The following is a 20,542-nucleotide window of genomic DNA, read 5'->3' as shown; positions in this document are numbered from 1 at the left end:
CCTTTAGTTCTGTTAGTATTGGTTTCACATATGTAGGTACTCCTGTGTTGGGTGCATAGATATTTATAATGGTTATATCCTCTTGTTGGACTGACCCCTTTATCATTATGTAATGTCTGTTTTTGTCTCTTGTTACTTTCTTTGTTTTGAAATCTATTTTGTCTAATACAAGTACTGCTACTCCTGCTTTTTTCCCCTATTATTTCCATAAAATATCTTTTTTCATCCCTTCACTATTTAGTCTGTGTATATCTTTGGGTTTAAAGTGAGTCTGTTATAGGCAGCATATAGATGGGTCTTGTTTTTTTATCCATTCTGTAACTCTGTCTTTTGATTCATGCCATCAGTTCATTTACATATATGGTAATTATCAGTAGATATGTACTTATTGCCATTGGAGGCTTTAGATTTGTGGTTACCAAAGGTTCAAGGGCAATTCCTTACTAATAGTCTGTCTTAACTCACTTATTATGCTACTTAAAACATGATATAGAAGTTCTTTTCTTCCCCCTTCTTTTTGCTCCTCCACTTTTTATGTATTAGTTGTCATATCCTGTACTCTTTGTGTATTCCTTGACTAACTTTGTGAGTAGTTGATTTAATTTTGCATTTGCTTTGTAACGAATTGGTCTGCTTCTTTACTGTGATTTTATTTTATCTGATGACAGCTATTTAGCCTTAGGAGCACTTCCATCTAGAGCAGTCCCTTTAAAACACACTATAGAGACAGTTTGTGGAAGGTAAATTCCCTCAACTTTTACTTATCTGTAAATTGTTTTATCCCTGCTTCAAATTTAAATGATAATCTTGCTGGGTAGAGTATTGTTGTTTGGAGGCCCTTCTGTTTCATTGCATTGAATATATCATGCCACTTGCTTCTGACCTGTAAGGTTTCTGCTGAGAAGTCTGATGATACCCTGATAGGCTTTCCTTTATAAGTTACCTTTTTAATTTTTCTGGCTGCTTTCAGTACTCTCACCTTGTTCTTGATCTTTGACATTTTAATTATATGTCTTGGGGTTGTCTTCCTAGGGTCTCTTGTGTTGGGAGAGCTTTGCACTTCCATGAACTGAGAGACTATTTCCTTCCCCAGATTGGGGAAGTTTTCAGTAATTATTTCCTCAAAGAGACTTTCTATCCCTTTATATTTCTTCTTCTTCTTCTGGTACCCCTATAATGCAAATATTGTTCCATTTGGGTGGGTCACACAGTTATATTATTCTTTTGTTCCTAGAGATCTTTTTATTCTCTCTCTGCCTCAGCATCTTTGTATTCCTGTTCTCTAATTTCTATTCCATTTACCCTGTCACCTACCTCATCTAATCTATTTTTAAATCCCTCCATTGTATGTTTCATTTCAGATACTGTTTTTTTTTTCAAAGTTTCTCTCTTTCTTGAGGTCCTCCCTGAGATCTTGAATATTTTTCTGTTGATCTGTGAACATGTTTATGACTTTTATTTTTAAATCTTTATCAAAAAGACTAGTGATTTCAGTTTCACTAAGCCCTCTTTCTAACATCTTTTCCTGTATTTTTTTTTTGGACAAAATTTTTTTTGCCATTTCATTTTTCTATTGATTTCTAGAGAATAATAACTTTGTGTAGGCAACACTCTCTAGTGCCCAGAAGCTCTACTCTCTAGAGCAGTGGAGCACCTGTAGCAATGGCGGGGGTCACAGGTAAGTGGAACCCATGCCTGCATGGAGGAAAGAGCTCTTTCCTGCCTTCCTGGGTGTAGGACCTGCCTCCATTGCCAGGTTTTGTGGACCAAGTGCATGGGGAGGAGCCTCTTTGCTGTGCTCCTGTAGCTGCTGTAGGCGGGCCACCCTCCAGTTGGCATGGCATGATGGCAGGGACAGCAGGTGTGTGGACTGCATGCCTGCTGGGAGGAAGGAGCAGTAGGCTACCGATTTGGGGGGCCTTGGGGCTGTGTTGCCAGCCAGGACAGTGGAGTGCCTGATGCTTTTGAAAGTTCCCAACCTTCTGGGCTGAGTGTCCCAGGACAATTTTGTCCACTTGCCCTTTCTCCTGAGCAGCATGCTCTGCGTAATCTTTGCCCCTTTAGTGCCCCTCTCGCTGTTGGGAAGTCTTTCAAAGTGCCCACCTTTCTTTTGTCCCAGGGAGGCCATTTGTGTGTACCTGCTCTTCACAAGTGGCTGAAATCTCAGTCTCTTCCAGTATTCCACCTGTCTTTGCTTTCCAACTCCACTAATCTCCAGAGCACCATGTAACATGGTCCCAGAGCAGATCACCAGGGCTGGGTGTTTATCAATCCGGGTCTTCTACACCCTCCCTCCCCTCTCCTTTTCTCTTCCTCCTGCCTGTGAGCTACAGTAGGGGGAGAGTTTGGGTCCCACTGGTTCATGTCCTTTTCTGTGAGATCTTCTCTTATTCCCAGTTATAGGCAGTCTGCTCTGGAGTCTTCACTTTTTCAGGATTAGTTTGTATTTGCTATATTTTCATGTTATATGTGGTTTGAGGAGGAGATTTAAGTCTCACTTCTCATGCCACCATCTTTTTTCTGAGTCTGGATTTGCTTTTTAAAATCCAGTCCATTTTTGTCTTTTAAATGGAGGAGTTTAATCCATTTATGTGTATTATAATTACTGTTATATATTGATTTATCTCTGCTTTCTATGCCACCTTTTTTCTTCTCCTTGACTGTTTTTGGATTGATTAAACTTTTCTCATCTTTCTTTAATCCATGTTTTTTCTTTTATTTTGAAAGTTATATCCTTTTATTCTTTTATTCTTTTATGCTGCTTTTAGCTATTTTGCCCTGACTACCTAAAATGTTATCCAATGACAAAATTTAGTAGTATTGTTCCTCATCATTTCTTTTTATATATCAAATCTTTTGTCTAAACTCATTTTTATATGCCTGAAGCACATACTTCAGAATTTCCTTTAGTGTATATTTGTAGTAAATTATTTTTACTTGTTTCAAAACAACCTCTTAATTTTGTTTTCCTTCTTGAAAGATATTTTGGCCTAATATTTAATTTTAAGTTAACATTTATTTTCTCAACACATTGAAGATATTCTACTTTCTTAAACTTTACCTTGTTGTGAAGTCAGTCTTCAGAATAATTGGGTTTTTTTGGGAAGCCAATCTGCCTTTTTAAGATTTTTTTCCCCTTTGGTGTATATTTCAATGTGATGAATCTGAGCATGGAAATCTTTTAAATTTATTCTACTTGGGACACATGGGACTTGTTAGGTCTGAAGATCAATGTCCATTAATAGTTTTTATCCATTCTCTTTTAAAATATCAATTCTCTCTAGTCTTTTAATCTCTTACCTACTTCTGAAACTATAATTAAATGTTTGTTAGACCTTATTCTATAATACATATCTTTTTTTAAAAATTTTATTTTGGTATCATTAATCTACAATTACATGAAGGACATTATGTTTACTAGGCTCCACCCTTCACCAAGTCCCCCCCACATACCCCTTCACAGTCACTGTCCATCAACATAGTAAGATGCTGTAGAATCACAACTTGTCTTCTCTGTGTTGCACAGCCCTCCCTGTGCCGCCCAACACGATATATGTTAATCGTAATGTCCCCTTTCTTTTTTTCCCCACCCTTATCCCTCCCTTCCCACCTGTCCTCCCCAGTCCCTTTCCCTTTGGTAACTGTTAGTCCATTCTTGGGTTCTGTGCTTCTGTTGCTGTTTTGCTCCTTCAGTTTTCTTTTGTTCTTATACTCCACATATGAGTGAAATCATTGGTACTTGTCTTTTTCCACCTGGCTTATTTCACTGGGCATAATACCCTCTAGCTCCATCCATGTTGTTGCAAATGCTAGGATCTGTTTTTTTCTAATAGCTGAGTAATATTCCATTGTGTATATGTACCACATCTTCTTTATCCATTCATCTACTGATGGACATTTAGGTTGCTTCCATATCTTGGCTATTGTAAATAGTGCACTGATAAACATAGGCGTGCATCTGTCTTTTTCAAACTGGAGTGCTGCATTCTTAGGGTAAATTCCTAGAAGTGGAATTCCTGGGTCAAATGGTATTTCTATTTTGAGCATTTTGAGGAACCTCCATACTGCTTTCCACAATGGTTGAACTAAGTTACATTCCCACCAGCAGTGTAGGAGGGTTCCCCTTTCTCCACAACCTCGCCAACATTTGTTGTTGTTTGTCTTTTGGATGGTAACCATCCTTACTGGTGTGAGATGGTATCTCATTGAGGTTTTAATTTGCATTTCTCTGATGACTAGCGATGTGGAGCATCTTTTCATGTGTCTGTTCGCCATCTGAATTTCTTCTTTAGAGAACTGTCTCTTCAGCTCCTCTGCCCATTTTTTAATTGGATTATTTGCTTTTTGTTTGTTGAGGTGTGTGAGATCTTTATATATTTTGGATGTCAATCGTTTATCGGATCTGTCATTTATGAATATGTTTTCCCATACTGTAGGATACCTTTTTGTTCTATTGATGGTGTCCTTTGCTGTACAGAAGCTTTTCAGCTTTATATAGTCCCATTTGTTCATTTTTGCTTTTGTTTCCCTTGCCCGGGGAGATATGTTCACGAAGAGGTCACTCATGTTTATGTCTAAGAGATTTTTGCCTATGTTTTTTTCTGAGTTTTATGGTTTCATGACTTACATTCAAGTCTTTGATCCATTTCGAATTTACTTTTGTGTATGGGGTTAGACAGTGATCCAGTTTCATTCTCTTACATGTAGCTGTCCAGTTTTGCCAGCACCATCTGTTGAAGAGACTGCCATTTCCCCATTGTATGTCCATGGCCCCTTTACCGAATATTAGTTGACCATATATGTTTGGGTTAATGTTTGGAGTCTTTATCCTGTTCCATTGGTCTGTGGCTCTGTTCTTGTGCCAGTACCAAATTGTCTTGATTACTGTGGCTTTGTAGTAGAGCTTGAAGTTGGGGAGTGAGATCCCCCCCACATTATTCTTCCTTCTCAGGATTGCTTTAGCTATTCGGGGTCTTTGGTGTTTCCATATGAATCTTTGAACTATTTGTTCCAGTTCATTGAAGAATGCTGTTGGTAATTTGATAGGAATTGCATCGAATCTATATATTGCTTTGGGCAGGATGGCCATTTTGACGATATTAATTCTTCCTAGCCAGGAGCATGGGATGAGTTTCCATTTGTTAGTGACCTCTTTAATTTCTCTTAGGAGTGTCTTATAGTTTTCAGGGTATAGGTCTTTCACTTCTTTGGTTAGGTTTATTCCTAGGTATTTTATTCTTTTTGATGCTACTGTGAATGGAATTGTCTTCCTGATTTCTCTTTCTATTAGTTTATTTCAGTGTATAGGAAAGCCACAGATTTCTGTGTGTTAATTTTGTATCCTTCAACTTTGCTGTATTCTGATATCAGCTCTAGTAGTTTTGGAGTAGAGTCTTTAGGGTTTTTTATGTACGATATCATGTCGTCTGCAAATACTGACAGTTTGACTTCTTCTTTACCAATCTGGATTCCTAGTATTTCTTTGTTTTGTCTAATTGCCATGGCTAGTACCTCCAGTACTATGTTGAATAACAGTGGGGAGAGTGGGCATCCCTGACTGGTCCCCGATCTCAGAGGAAATGCTTTTAGCCTCTCGCTGTTCAGTATGATGTTAGCTGTGGGTTTATCATATATGGCCTTTATTATGTTGAGGCACTTGCCCTCTATGCCCATTTTGTTGAGAGTTTTTATCATGAATGGATGTTGAATGTTGTCGAATGCTTTTTCAGCATCTATGGAGATGATCATGTGGTTTTTTTTCCTTCTTTTTGTTGATGTGGTGGATGATGTTGATGGATTTTCGAATGTTGTACCATCCTTGCATCCCTGGGATGAATCCCACTTGGTCATGGTGTATGATCCTCTTGATGTATTTTTGAATTCGGTTTGCTAATATTTTGTTGAGTATTTTTGCATCTTTGTTCATCAGGGATATTGGTCTGTAGTTTTCTTTTTTGGTGGGGTCTTTGCCTGGTTTTGGTATTAGGGTGATGTTGGCTTCATAGAATGAGTTTGGGATTATTCCCTCCTCTTCTATTTTTTGGAAAACTTTAAGGAGAATGGGTATTATGTTTTCTCTATATGTCTGATAAAATTCTGAGGTAAATCTATCTGGCCCGGGGGTTTTGTTCTTGGGTAGTTTTTTGATTACCGATTCAATTTCGTTGCTGGTAATTGGTCTGTTTAGATTTTCTGTTTCTTTCTGGGTCAGTCTTGGGAGGTTGTATTTTTCTAGGAAGTTGTCCAATTCTCCTAGGTTTTCCAGCTTGTTAGCATATAGGTTTTCATAGTACTCTCTAATAATTCTTTGTATTTCTGTGGGGTCCGTCGTGATTTTTCCTTTCTTGTTTCTGATTCTGTTGATGTGTGTTGACTCTCTTTTCCTCTTAATAAGTCTGGCTAGAGGCTTATCTATTTTGTTTATTTTATCGAAGAACCAGCTCTTGGTTTCATTGATTTTTGCTATTGTTTTATTCTTCTCAATTTTATTTATTTCTTCTCTGATCTTTATTATGTCCCTCCTTCTGCTGACCTTAGGCCTCATTTGTTCTTCTTTTTCCAATTTCGATAATTGTGACATTAGACCATTCATTTGTTATTGTTCTTCCTTCTTTAAATATGCCTGGATAGCTATATACTTTCCTCTTAGGACTGCTTTTGCTGTGTCCCACAGTAGTTAGGGCTTAGTGTTGTTGTTGTCATTTATTTCCATTTATTGCTGGATCTCCATTTTAATTTGGTCATTGATCCATTGATTATTTAGGAGCATGTTGTTAAGCCTCCATGTGTTTGTGAGCCTTTTTCCTTTCTTTGTACAATTTATTTCTAGTTTTATGCCTCTGTGGTCTGAAAAGTTGGTTGGTAGGATTTCAATATTTTGGAATTTACTGAGGCTCTTTTTGTGGCCTAGTATGTGGTCTATTCTGGAGAATGTCCCACGTGCACTTGAGAAGAATGTGTATCCTGTTGCTTTTGGATGTAGAGTTCTATAGATGTCTATTAGGTCTATCTGTTCTAGTGTGCTGTTCAGTGCCTCTGTGTCCTTACTTATTTTCTTTCTGGTGGATCTGTCCTTTGGAGTGAGTGGTGTGTTGAAGTCTCCTAGAATGAATGCATTGCATTCTATTTCCTCCTTTAATTCTGTTAGTATTTGTTTCACATATGTTGGTGCTCTTGTATTGGGTGCATATATATTTATAATGGTTATATCCTCTTGTTGGACTGAGCCCTTTATCATTATGTAATGTCCTTCTTTATCTTTTGTTACTTTCTTTATTTTGAAGTCTATTTTGTCTGATACTAGTATTGCAATACCTGCTTTTTTCTCTCTGTTGTTTGCATGAAATATCTTTTTCCATACCTTGACTTTAATTCTGTGCATGTCTTTGGGTTTGAGGTGAGTCTCTTATAAGCAGCATATGGATGAGTCTTGCTTTTTTATCCATTCTATTTCTCTGTGTGTTTTGATTGGTGCATTCAGTCCATTTACATTTAGGGTGATTATTGAAAGGTATGTACTTATTGCCATTGCAGACTTTAAGTTTGTGGTTACCAAAGGTTCAAGGTTAGCTTCTTTACTATCTTACTGTCTAACTTAACTGGCTTATTGAGGTATTATAAACACGGTCTGATGATTCTTTATTTCTCTCCCTTCTTATTCCTCCCCCTCCATTCTTCATATGTTGGGTGTTTTGTTCTGTGCTCTTTTTAGGAGTGCTCCCATCTAGAGCAGTCCCTGTAAGAGGCCCTGTAGAGGTGGTTTGTGGGAGGCAAATTCCCTCAACTTTGGCTTGTCTGGGAATTGTTTAATCCCTCCTTCATATTTAAATGATAATCGTGCTGGATACAGTATTCTTGGTTCGAGGCCCTTCTGTTTCATTTCATTAAGTATATCATGCCATTCTCTTCTGGCCTGTAAGGTTTCTGTTGAGAAGTCTGATAATAGCCTGATGGGTTTTCCTTTGTATGTGACCTTTTTTTTCTCTCTGGCTGCTTTTAATCCTCTGTCCTTGTCTTTGATCTTTGCCATTTTAATTATTATGTGTCTTGGTGTTGCCCTCCTTGGATCCCTTGTCATGGGAGTTCTGTGTACCTCTGTGGTCTGAGAGGCCATTTCCTCCCCTAGTTTTGGGAAGTTTTCAGCAATTATTTCTTCAAAGACACTTTCTATCCGTCTTTCTCTCTCTTCTTCTTCTGGTACCTCTATAAGGTGGATATTGTTCCCTTTCAATTGGGCACCCAGTTCTCTTAATATTATTTCATTCCTGGAGATCCTTTTATCTCTCTCTGCATCAGCTTCTATGCATTCCTGTTCTCTGTTTTCAAGCCCATTTAATGGTCTCTTGCATCTCATCCATTCTGCTTTGACGTCCTTCCAGAGATTGTTTTATTTCTGTATTCTCCCTCCTTAGTTCTTGCATATTTCTGTGCAAGTTCATCAGCATGGTTATGACTTTTGTTTTGAATTCATTTTCAGGAAGACTGGTTAAATCTATCTCCCCAGGTTCCTTCTCAGGGGAAGATGTAGAAGATGTCGAAGATGTCTGGGTTAGTCTTGTCTGGATCAAATTCTTTTGTCTTTTTGTGTTGATAGGTGCAGTGGTATGCTATTGACTTATCTGTCAGCTGGGAGAGTCAAGACTGTTTCCATTTGCTCCTGGCCTTTCTTTACTGGGACAACTGCGACCCCTAGCTGCTTGTGTTGGGCAGTTACATGTAGACTGGGTCTCTGTATCTTGCCCGGCAGGTATGGAGGAAGCTCCCTTGCTGTGGGTGTGGCCAGCCTCGTGCTGCTTCTCTGCTATGTCAGGGCCCTGGAGGGGTAATGGATGGGGGGCTGTTTGGCTGTTTACCTCTGTGAGGGGTCTCAGAGCTGTTGCCCAGAGGGTTAGTGCGCCTGGAGTTCTCTGGAATTTCCAGCTGCTGGACTGTGACCCGGGATGCTTCCTTCCAGCTGTGGGGTCCCTGTCCCTTTAAGACTTTCAAAAAGCACTCGCTTTCCTTTGTCCCAGGGACGCCAGCTGGAGGACCCGCTCACAGGTCTTACTGTCCTGCTTCCCTAGTTTCCAGCACCCCACGCATGCACTGTGTGTCTGCTCTCTGGTGTGGATGGCTAGGGCTGGATGTTTAGCAGTCCTGGGCTCCCTCTCCCTCCCGGCTCCAACTCCTCTCCTCCCGCCAGGAGCTGGTGTGAGGGGCCTCGGGTCCCACTGGGCTGCGGCTTGTATCTTACCTCTTTTCTCCAGGTGCTGAGTTCTCACAGGTGTGGATGTAGTCTGGCTGTTGTCCTGTGTCTTCTGGTCTCTCTTTTAGGGATAGTTGTATTTGTTGTATTTTCAAAAATATATATGTTTTTGGGAGGAGATTCCCACTGTCCCACTCGCACCATCTTTCACTTTTCTCTTTCTATAATACATATCATTTAATAACCCTTTATTATTTTCATCTCTTCCTCAGTGTCTTCAGAGATCTATTTTCCAATTTACTAATTCTGTCTTTAGTTCTGTCTAATCTGCCATTTAATCCTTCCACTGAATTTTAATTGTTAATTAGTATAGTATTGAATTAAAAATTCTAGTTGATCACTATGGTGGACATCTGACCCCAATATAATATTGTATGTCAACTTTATTCCAATTTTTTAAAATTCTACTTGATTCTTTCTCAAATCTGATCATTTTTCATAGTTTCTAATTCCTTGCTCATTATTTTCATCTCTTTTTTTTCTTTGAACATATTCAACATAGTTATTTATACTTTGTGTCTGATAATTTCAGTATCTGAATTTGTTAGGTGTCTAATCCTGGTATCTCTGGTATCTTTTTCACATGTGCCTGGTTTTCTTGTGTTTTGTGATTTTTAACTTTTCTCTCATATTTCTTGGAGTTTTATATGTGGAAATTCTTACATGTGTTGAAATTATTGTCCTCCAGAGAGGATTTTTGTTTGCCTCTGCTGCTTATTTGACATGTCAGTAACCCCAGGGCAACTGAAATAAGCTTTCTGCTTGAGGGTTTTGTTTTGTTTTGTTTTTTTAAGCAGCATGAATTCAGGCTACAAATTTATATAAATGCTAACTTGTGGTTATGAAATTTTAGCAGAGATTACCTTCTCCATCCAGTGTGAGGGCCAAAATTAGCAAGTTGCCTTGCTTTCCTTTTCTTTGCAAGTAGGCTTGTTTCTTGCTTGCCTTTACTTTGATAATATTGCCTTTTGGGTCACAAATTATGATAATCGTGATGTGTTAAATCAATAACAAAATGATGGAAAATATAACAAAAATTTTATGTGATAACTTGAAGAAAATTAAGTTAGGTTCCTATATCAAGCCTTAAACTAAAATATATTCTAACAAGATTAAAGATTTACAAGTAAAAGATGAAATCAGGGGAAGATTGTAAATATATTCTTTATATTCTTCCTCTCCTGAAGCAACTTGCTGGCAGAACTTGGGGAAATTTCATCAGGGTAAACACCACCTATGAGACTGAAGTTTTGGATTTTGTGAAGACAAGCAGGTAATACCCAGGAATGTATCTATTGCTGCATAACAAACCACTCCAAAACCAAGTGGCTTAGAACAATACTCTATTTTGCTCATGAATCTGCACTTTGGGCTGGGCTTAGAAAGGAAGTACATCTCTGCTCCACATTTCATTGGCTGGGGTGGCTTGCTGGGACTGGAGGGTCCACTTTCAAGATGTGTCATTCATACCAGTGGCAAGTTGGTTCTGGCTGTTGGCTGGGAGTTCATCTCAGGATATTTTCCTTGGGCCTCAGTTCCTGACGATATGGACCTTTCCATGGGTTATGGCTTCTTTACAGGATGATGGTTGGGGTTCTAGATGAGGTGTCCAGGAGAACCAGATGGACATTGATTTGCTTTTTATGACCTACCCTCAAAAGTGACATAGCATTATTTTCAGTGTAGATATAGGAAAAGTATCAAAGTCATAATATAAGAAGAACATGTGATATGGGAGATACTGTTTTGCTCATATCTGGAAAAAACATTCTGTAACAAGGAGATAGGCTTGCTGTAAATCCACCTCTTTAATATGACCTGGGACAGTCTGCAAAGCCCACAGCTGAGAAAGATGTGGGAGCTGCTGCTCCTTGATTGTTTTTTAGCAGTGCTTTGGGAGTGTTCCCTTAGAGGGAAAGACTCTACATACTTACCCACACACCTATCTGGAAATTACCACCAGTACTAACTCATCACAACTGTTACAAGACTTCTCAGGTTGAAATACTAGCTCCACCACTTACTGACTGTGAGATCTTTCTGTTTCTCAGTTTCTTCATCTGTAAAATGAGGATAATAATAATACCTACTCAGATTGTCATGAAGAGTAAAGGAGTTAACTCATGTAAAGGCTTAGAACAGTGCCTGTCAAATAGTTAACTGGAAGGGGATTCTGCCCCAGGGACAGCCGTATTATGTCTACTTGACCATTCTCCAGGGGGAAGTAAAAGTTGCTCCTGGCCAGAGAGGGTCTTCCAAGTGTTTGAGTTTAAGTAGCATTAACCAAAGACTCATTGAGGAGATGTGGGACTGACAACCATCAACTACCTTCTGAATAAATCTGAGTAGCCTTCTCATTTGGCCTATTCAGAGTAGAAAATGCTCACCTGGATCCTTCTGCTCTGGCCACCTTGGGAAGATATCTGTCACCCCATGTCACTCCACAAGCAGGGCACATGCTGGGCTGTTCTTCTCTGTCAGTGTGAATGGCCTTTATGAACAGAGCACTGTGTTCCCCTCTTGTTGCCTGTGTGGAGTGGTCAACAGCCTCAATCCAGTTTCCTTAGAAACCTCTTCACAGCCCTGGTTTGTCAAACCAACATTCAGGACAATGAGCTTACAGGAAAATGGTGGAGGAGGAGACAACCTCTGAGGTAAAAGAGAAAATGACTTTTAATGAAACAGGTTAAGGCATGAAGTAGGACTTCTGCTTTGGTTCTCCATCTCCAAATCCCACCAAAATGGCAAAGAATAGAAAAATAAATTCAAAGCAGCATAAGAAAACCAGAAAGGGTGCTTCCAGAACAACATTATAGTAAGAAATTTTTGAAAGGTATAAAAGAAATGAGAATCTATTGACAAAAAAATCGAGCAGAGTGGAAGAACCTAAAACCCATACTGGGAAGAGGGCACTCGAGTAGTTAATGGAAGAAAGAAATCAATTGAGCCTTATTGCTAAAACCCCACCAACTTGCCAACTGCGGAAGGTTCTCCTGCAGCAGCTGGTACTGCTGTATGGGCTCAGATGAGAGCCATTGGCATAGTTTCTAATGTAGTTGTTTATCACAGCAGAGCCAGAGCAGTGGAGGGCTGAAGCCAGGCTCTTGGGTGTCTCTGTGCATATCTCTTCCCAATTCAGGTTCAGTAATGTTATATTGCTAGCTTGAAATTGCCAGGGTAGGAGAATTTATACTATGGAAATCAGCAAAGGCTGCAAATCAAGGCTTCCTCCTCCACCCTAGGTCTGGTTGTTAAACATTTACCAGCATACCACTGCTCCAGAGTAAATTAAGATTACAGAAAAAGGACAATGCCCAGAGGGTCAGGGAAACCATGCCAAGAAGAGAAGTTACCTACATAGTCTGCCTGCCTACCCCTCCACAATCCCATGGAGCACATTCCTGTAATCAAAATAGGCATTCACTGCCAGGTAAACAGGAGGTCTCATTTGAAGTGAGGAAATGCATTCCAACTATGAATAAAGTTCAGTCTAGACTTGAACCTACAAATAGGAACAGAAAAGAAGGAATCAACATTTTGCAAAAACCAAGAACATGAAAGAGAGCACCAAATTCAACAGAACAAGCCCACAATAAAAAATATAGTTAATGGAACATATTAAAAATAGTTAATATCTTCAGAGTTACTTGAAAGCATATCTGTAACTCCAGGGGGAAAATTCTGGGGCAAAATACCTTTGAAACCAAAATCAGTCAGAGGGAGAAATAAAGTGGGAGAAACCCATTTATTTCTTACAAGCAGTCATCCTGCATCTCTCTCAACCTGGCTGCAGAAGAAGAGAGCTCCACCCAACCTCTCCAGTCCAGATAAGCCCTTGCTGGCCCATGTAATTACCTATTGATATGGAGATATGATATTTATGCCATGAATCAGAGAACATTCAGCTCCTGTGTCCACCAGCACCAGGACATGTTGTACATTCACAGGGGACCAATAAATTGCTAATTCCACATGTGGCTTCCGGTCCCCACCACATCCCCTGAGGTGGGGACTTGACCCTCCCCTCAGTCAAACCAGATGCCCAATCATCATCCTGTGGGGGTGAAAGCCCAGGCAGAGCCTGAGTACTGTCCCCAGGAAGTCTTACAGGGACACAGGTTTGATATGGGGCTTTGCCTTTGACTTCTGTGCCCAGGACCTCAGGAGCTGGAACTACTGCTCTGGCTTTAATTGGTGTCACAGTTCTAACAAGATCCTACTGGGCTGCTCATCAAGTTTTTCTTTCACTACCCCGGCCTTTATCAAATCAACTCACATCTTGGTCCTTGAGACTGAAGAGTCCTGACTAATGCTGTTTCATTTTGTAGGTGACTTTATTTTGTGAGAGACGGGTCACATCAGGGGGAGGTTGCAGGAGTTGCAGGGATTTGGCCAACACAGTTGCCAGGGCTGGCCAGATACTCCCAGCCAGTGGAAGGTGGACGGCTCGCCCACCAGGCCGTCGGGAGTGTCACTCCAACTGGAGGGAACTGGTCCAGGTGGTTGGTGAGCGAGTTGGTTGTGGTGAGGGCCAGGTCATATCTGGGCCTTCTCTGTGCGCACAGCCCATTCTGCTTTGTGCGCAGGGCCCGCTTTGCGCACGGCCAGTTCTGATCTGTGCACGGCCCACTCTGTGCACAGCCCACTCTGGGCCCGGCCGGGTCTGCGCACGGCCCGTTCTGCTCTGCGCACCACCCATTCTGCTCTGTGCACGGCCCGCTCTGCTCACAGCCCTGTCTACACACGGCCTGCTCTACACACGACCCCATTCCTATGTATAAAAGAAGAATGAACTTGTACTTTGGGGTCTCCGCCTGCGAGTGTGAGACCCCAGCATGCTGGCTACCCAATAAATGCTCTTGCTTTTGCATCCACGTGTCTCCCGGTTATTTGGAGGTCGATTGTATGGACCCAACATTTGGGGGCTCATCCAGGATCTCGCTCCCATAACCAGCGACTGTGTGGAGCGTGCGGGTAAGTGTGAGTGTGACTGCAGTGTTTGCCTGTTTATGTGCCGTGTGTCCTTGTATTTGTGCCGTTTATTGATGGAAACCTGATCTGGTGGTCCGGGGACTAGGTGGACGCATTATTTTTCCTGCACCTTGGTGAGCACGGAGACGTCCCTCGCTCACTTCTGTTTTTTGGACTTTATTTTTCAGTCTGGTGGGAGAAGAGAGGTCACTCCCTGACAGAGCCCTTTTACAGGAGAGGCCATCCTCCCACATCTGGTTTCTGTTTCTTTTTGGAGAGCATGACGGAGCCCTTTTATGGGAGAGGCCGTTCCTCTTCATCTGGTTTCTTTTTGGAAAAAGGCATCCTAACATTGTGTTCTCTGTTTGTATACTCATATTTGTCTGTCTTGTCTTCTTGTTTCTCTTTGGCATGGGCCATTCACACTCTACTCCTTCTACTCCTCTGTATATCTTCGTATCTCGCTTCAGTGACTTTTGAACCCAGGCTAAAAATCTTGGTCTTGCTGTCAAAAAGTGGTAAATTTTCTATCTTTTCCAGGAATGAATGGCCTAAGTTTGGAGTCAGGTGGCCTGAGGAGGGCACGTTTGACCTCCCCACCATTTTCAGGGTCAAGGACATTGTATATGGACGTCCTGGGCACCCCGACCAAGTTCTTTACATCACCACTTGGCAGACTCTAGTGGAAAGTTGACCTAAATGGCTGGCTCCCCTTCTTTCACCTTTAAAGGTGACCCTCGTGGCCACTGCCTCCTCTAAAGCTCCAAGCTCCTCTAAGGCACCCCGCAAGTTGAATCCCAATCCCTCGGTTCCTTCAGCCCCACCTCTTTATCCTGTCCTCCCCCCTTCAGACCCCTCTTCAGAAGATCCATCCTTTTCCACCCACCACCATATGGACAAACTCCTCTCCCCAATCCTCCTGAACCTTTACCTATGGAAGAGGAACCTGACCCAGAGGACCCACCCATTTTGATTAGTCCTCCCCATACTCGCTCTCAAGACCAAAGAGCTCCCGAGAACACCCCAGGCACCATGGCCCTACCTTTGCGGTCAGTGGGCCCACCGTGCCCCGATGGCCAACAGTTCTTAATTCTTTGGCCTTTCTCTACCAGTAATTTGTATAATTGGAAAATGCAGAACCCCCTCTTCTCTGAGAAACCCAGTAAACTTATACACTTGTTGGATTCGGTCCTTTTCACCCACCAGCCCACCTGGGATGACTGCCATCAGCTTTTACAGGTTCCCTTTACTACTGAAGAGAGAGAGTCCTGACTAAAGCTAGGAAACTAGTCCCAGGGGTTGATGGGAGACCAACCACAGATTTAGATATTATAAACATCAGATTCTCCTTGAGTAGGCCCGGCTGGGACTTCAATACGGACGAAAGTAAGGAGAGGCTCACTGTCTACTGCCAGATTCTGATGGGGTCTCCGGGCGGCGGCACACCATCCCACCAATTTGTCTAAAGTAAGTCAGGTGAAACAGGAGCCCACAGAACCTCCTGGAGCTTTCCTTGAGAGACTGCTGGAAGCCTACAGGACCTACACTCCCCTGGACCCAGAAGCTGCTGAAAACTGGTCCGTAGTAAGTTTGGCCTTTGTCAATCAATCAGCCCCAGACATCAGATGGAAGTTACAAAGATTAGAAGGTTTTGAGGGAAAAAGGCTAGCTGAATTTTTGGCAGTGGCTGAGAAAGTGTTCAATAACCGAGACACCCCAAAAGAGCGACAGACCTGCAGATTGGCTAAGATTTTGTTGGCTAATTTGTTAGAAGGTCCTGCCCGGAACCAAGAATTAAAAAGGCTGACTGAACAATGGGGCCCTCGAGATCCCAAAGCCTCCCCCAAGGGCCGGAACCCGCTGCAGAGAGATCAGTATGCCTACTGCAAAGAGAGAGGCCACTGGAAAAATGAATGCCCCAAGACAGAAGTCAGGGTACCCAAGGTCCTCCAGATAGAAGGCTTAGACAACTGAGGGGGATGGGGTTCGGCCCCCCCTCCCTGAGCCTTGGGTAACCCTGAATGTGGAGGGGAAGCCAGTGACTTTTATGGTCAACACTGGAACAGAACATTCAATCCTTGGGAACCCCATGGGGCCCCTTTCTCCCAAACAGTCCAGGGTACAGGGAGCCACAGGATCTAACCGATATTCATGGACTACCCGAAGACCCATAGACCTAAAATTGGGATGGGTATTCCACTCATTCATGGTTATCCCTGAGTGCCCCTACCCACTTCTGGGGAGAGATTTGCTATCCAAGGTGGGAGTCCACATCCACTTTCAGGGTGACTCAGTTTCTGAAAACGACCAGAGTGGAGCCCCCTTAATGATGAACATAGACTTTACACCAGCCCAAGAAGAGAAAAATACAACTATGAGCTCCTCGATAAGTGGCTAAAAGTGATCCCAGAAGTATGGGCCGAGACGGGAGGCATAGGATGGACAAAGTATCAGGCACTGATAGTGGTCCAACTAAAGGCCACTGCCACCCCTGTCCGTGTGTGGCAGTACCCGATCCCCCAAGAAGCAAAGCTTACCGCTAGCTGCCTCAAGTCAACTGCTGTTTGCTTTTGAATGGAGAGATCCAGGGGACAGATTGAATGGTCAACTAATGTGGACCAGGTTGCCTCAAGGATTCAAGAACTCACCGAACATCTTCGACGAGGCCCTCCACGGAGATCTGAAAGAAGTCACCTACTTGGGATACAAACTCAAAGGGGGACACCGATGGCTATTCCAGGCCAGAGAAGAGACTATTTTCCAGCTACCAAGGCCAGACTATAGATGGGCTGTCAGAGAGTTCTTGGGGACAGCAGGGTTCTGCTGCCTCTGGATTCCTGGCTTCGCTGAACTAGATAGATACCTTTTCCGGATGGGTAGAAGCCTTTCTAACCAAAAGATAAACTACTGCTGTAGTAGTTGCCAAGAAATTCCTAGAAGACATTATTCCATGGTATGGCTTCCTGCTTTTATTGAGTCAGACAACAGACCAGCTTTCGTCTCTCAGGTAACACAAGGGCTGAGCCATATATTGGGGACTAATTGGAAGCTATACTGTGCATATCATCCCCAAAGCTCAGGTCAAGTAGAAAGGATGAATTGGACCATTAAGGAGATTTTAACCAAACTAACCCTAGAAACTAGCAGTGACTGGGTGACTCTCCTCCCCTTCGTTCTGTTCAGGGTCAGGAACACTCCCTATAGATTGAGCATGACCCCGTTTGAAATCCTGTTTGGTAGGCCTCCCCCGATCCTTCCCAATTTGTGAGCTGGATCTGTTAACTGAGCAAAATGATAAAAACTTTCTTTCCTCTGTACAAGCTTTGTTTCAGGTCCAAGATGCCTTTTCAGTTGGTCCCCATGGCTAACAACTTTATTATCAGCAGTAGCAGGTCCCCTCTTACTTCTGATACTGGCTCTTACATGTGGCCCCTGCCTTATCAATGCCCTCCTCAAATTTGTACGGAAATGGATCTCCACCATCCAACTCATGGTCCTTAAATCTCAGTACAGGCCCTTGAGTAAGGAAGACCCTATTCCATTACTTCAAAGATTTGAAGTAGAATAAAACTCAAGGGGGGATGAAGAGTCCTGACTAATGCTGCTCCATTTTGTAGGTGACTTTATTTTGTGAGAGACAGGTCACATCAGGGGGAGGTTGCAGGAGTTGCAGGGATTTGGCCAACACAGTTGCCAGGGCTGGCCAGATACTCCCGGCCAGTGGAAGGTGGACGGCTCACCCACCCGGCAGTCAGGAGTGTCACGCCACCTGGAGGGAACCGGTCCAGGTGATTGGTGAGCGAGTTGGTTGTGGTGAGGGTCAGGTCATATCTGGGCCCACTCTGCGCACGGCCCGTTCTGCTCTGTGCGCATGGCCCACTCTGCGCACTGCCCCATTCCTATGTATAAAAGAAGAATGAACTTGTACTTTCGGGTCTCCGCCTGCTAGTGTGAGACCCCAGCATGCTGGCTACCCAATAAACGCTCTTGGTTTTGCATCCACGCATCATCTCCTGGTTATTTGGAGGTCGATTGCTCGGACCCAACAGAGACCTTCACAGGGCCCTTTGCACCTCTCCTTTCAGCTGTAACCTGTACTTCCTTCTGGGCTCTTATTGTTTCAACTTCCCCCAGATCTGCTAAAGTATGAGCAGCCTCCCTATGGGTTGCCCTGTGTGGGAGGCAAGAATAGTCACTAGGGACACAAAGAGAAATGGGGGAGCTGTATGGAGCACCAGATTGCTCATTCCTATGGTGAACAACTCCTCATCGGGGCCTTGGGTGTTCATATTATTGGTGATATTTTTCATGCCCAGCTCCTGTAACATCTGTTGGAGTTCTGCATACATTTTCCAGCTAGTGGCTAAGTATGGCAAATCACCCTGATCAGGCCAAACTGCCCTGAGGTGTGATGGGCACTTTGCAACCACTGCCAGAGGGAAGGGTGAGTTGTCAGGGAAGCCAGTCTACCCATTTCAGAACCTGACATAATAATGTTTTCAATCCCTGTATCCCAAAGACACAGAGGCCATTTAGGAAGAGGTTCTGACAGCTCCTGCTGAAAATGGATGCTCACATCCACCAGCTCATCCTGGGTATAGGTGTGGAGCATGCAGTGCTCCACAATCTGGGGAAGGAGTGGCTCCTCCCTTTGAAGAGTCCACCCTGCTTCTCCAAGCGATGCTGAACTGTGTCTCTCTCCTGATGAAGTCTCTCTCTCTCTCTCTCTCTTCGATAATCCTCTCTCTTTCCTCGATAACTTTCCACTATATCGAGGAAAAGAGATCCTACAATTCCAGCTGCTACATGGCCACTCAGGGCCTCTATGCAGTTTTCTATCTCATGGAGGACTAATTCCACAGCTTCTGGTGTCTCCACCCTTCCCCAGTTCTGGAAAAGGCTCCACCCCTCTAAGAGGTGCTTTTCCCTCAACCAATTCTTCACTAGGAGCTCTCTAATTGGAAGCCCCACAGATAGGGGGCTCCAGGGTGAAGCTGCACCCTCTACCGTTGCAGCCACTGGGACCTCCCTACCATCCACGGGGGGTTCCCAGCACCTCCCCACCATCTCTAGAGGCAGCCCACCAAAGGGCCGCACCCATGTAGACAGATTTCGGGTTCAGATGGTCCTGCTGACTATCACTGGATATAACTCCAGGGGGAAAATCCCAGGGCAAAATACCTTTGAAACCAAAATCAGTTAAAGGGAGAAATATAGTGGGAGAAACCTGTTTATTTCGTACAAGCAGTCATCCCATCTCTCTCAAGACGGCTGCAGAAGAGAGCTCCACTCAACCTCTCCAGTCCAGGTAAGCCCTCACTGGCTCATGTAATTACCTACCAATACGGAGATAGAGTACTTCTCCACCCCTTGGAAACACCTATTGATATGGAGATGCACTAAAGCTAGGTGAGAGATTCCAGAATCTCTGGAAATACTGCAATTTTACCCACAGTATCATATCCAAAAAAGAGACTGCTACGAAATAACCAGAATAAATGAAAAATTTAAAAATATAATCACTAAACCTAGTAGTTGGGCTGAATATGCAATTCATGAGTTGGAAATTTGAATTGGGAAATTCTTCCAAAATGGTATGCCAAAAAATAAGGAAGAAGCAAGGGAAAGAGAGAGAAAAAGAGGAGGGTGGGAGGGAGGGAGGGAAGGATGGAAGGAAGGAAGGAAGGAAGGAAGGAAGGAAGGAAGGAAGGAAGGAAGGAAGGAAGGAAGGAGAGAAAGAAAGAAGGAAAGAAGGAAAGAAAATGTCAAAAGACATAGAAGATAGATATAGCTGATATTGTAGGCATAGGACTGTGAGAATAGAAGGGAGGAAATTATCACAGAAATAAGAAAACATTTCCAGAGCTAAGGAGGTATTTGGACTGAAAGGACTATTAAATGCTAGGCAGAATTAATGCAAAATTATCTTCTGAAGGTATCTATGTATTAACACAACAAAGAAAAGTTAGTCTTTCCTGCCTTTCCTTTTGGAAACCACCCACAAATAACAAGAAGAATGGAAACAGTAATGTCAATTTTGTATCTGTTGAAATTAGAAGGCATCTGAAGCTAAAATAGGAAGAAGGGTCATCCAAAGTGGGAAAGGTCAAAAATGCAGGGAAGCATGGTGTCCAGAGGCACAGATCTGAAAAAAAGCCAGCAGAACCTATGACTCCATAATAAAGTGCGTAGCTTAAGATGAGAATCAATAATCTCTTTTTTGCAACAATGGAATAAGGTGCTGGTGGTGGGAACTTCTCTGGACTCATTTTGGTACTGAGAAAGAGCTGAAGAAGTAGATTTGAGCAAAAAATATCATAGACTAAT

The 20,542-nt window shown here is 42.7% G+C and overlaps 1 long non-coding RNA gene across 1 annotated transcript; it reads right to left on the bottom strand.

The window, feature by feature from the left end:
- Window positions 1–10,574: 10,574 nt before the first annotated feature.
- LOC118973862 (uncharacterized) lies at window positions 10,575–12,740 on the bottom strand. Its single transcript, XR_005063384.2, has 3 exons — window positions 12,602–12,740; window positions 11,632–11,893; window positions 10,575–10,892 (listed from the first exon to the last, which is right to left on the bottom strand). It is a non-coding gene; the product is annotated as an uncharacterized lncRNA (long non-coding RNA).
- Window positions 12,741–20,542: the final 7,802 nt, after the last annotated feature.

Source organism: Manis javanica, chromosome 1 (genome assembly GCF_040802235.1).
Source record: "Manis javanica isolate MJ-LG chromosome 1, MJ_LKY, whole genome shotgun sequence".
NCBI lineage: Eukaryota > Metazoa > Chordata > Mammalia > Pholidota > Manidae > Manis > Manis javanica.
The sequence above is the reverse complement of the archived record's forward strand: the minus strand, read 5'-3'. Positions and strand labels throughout refer to the sequence as shown.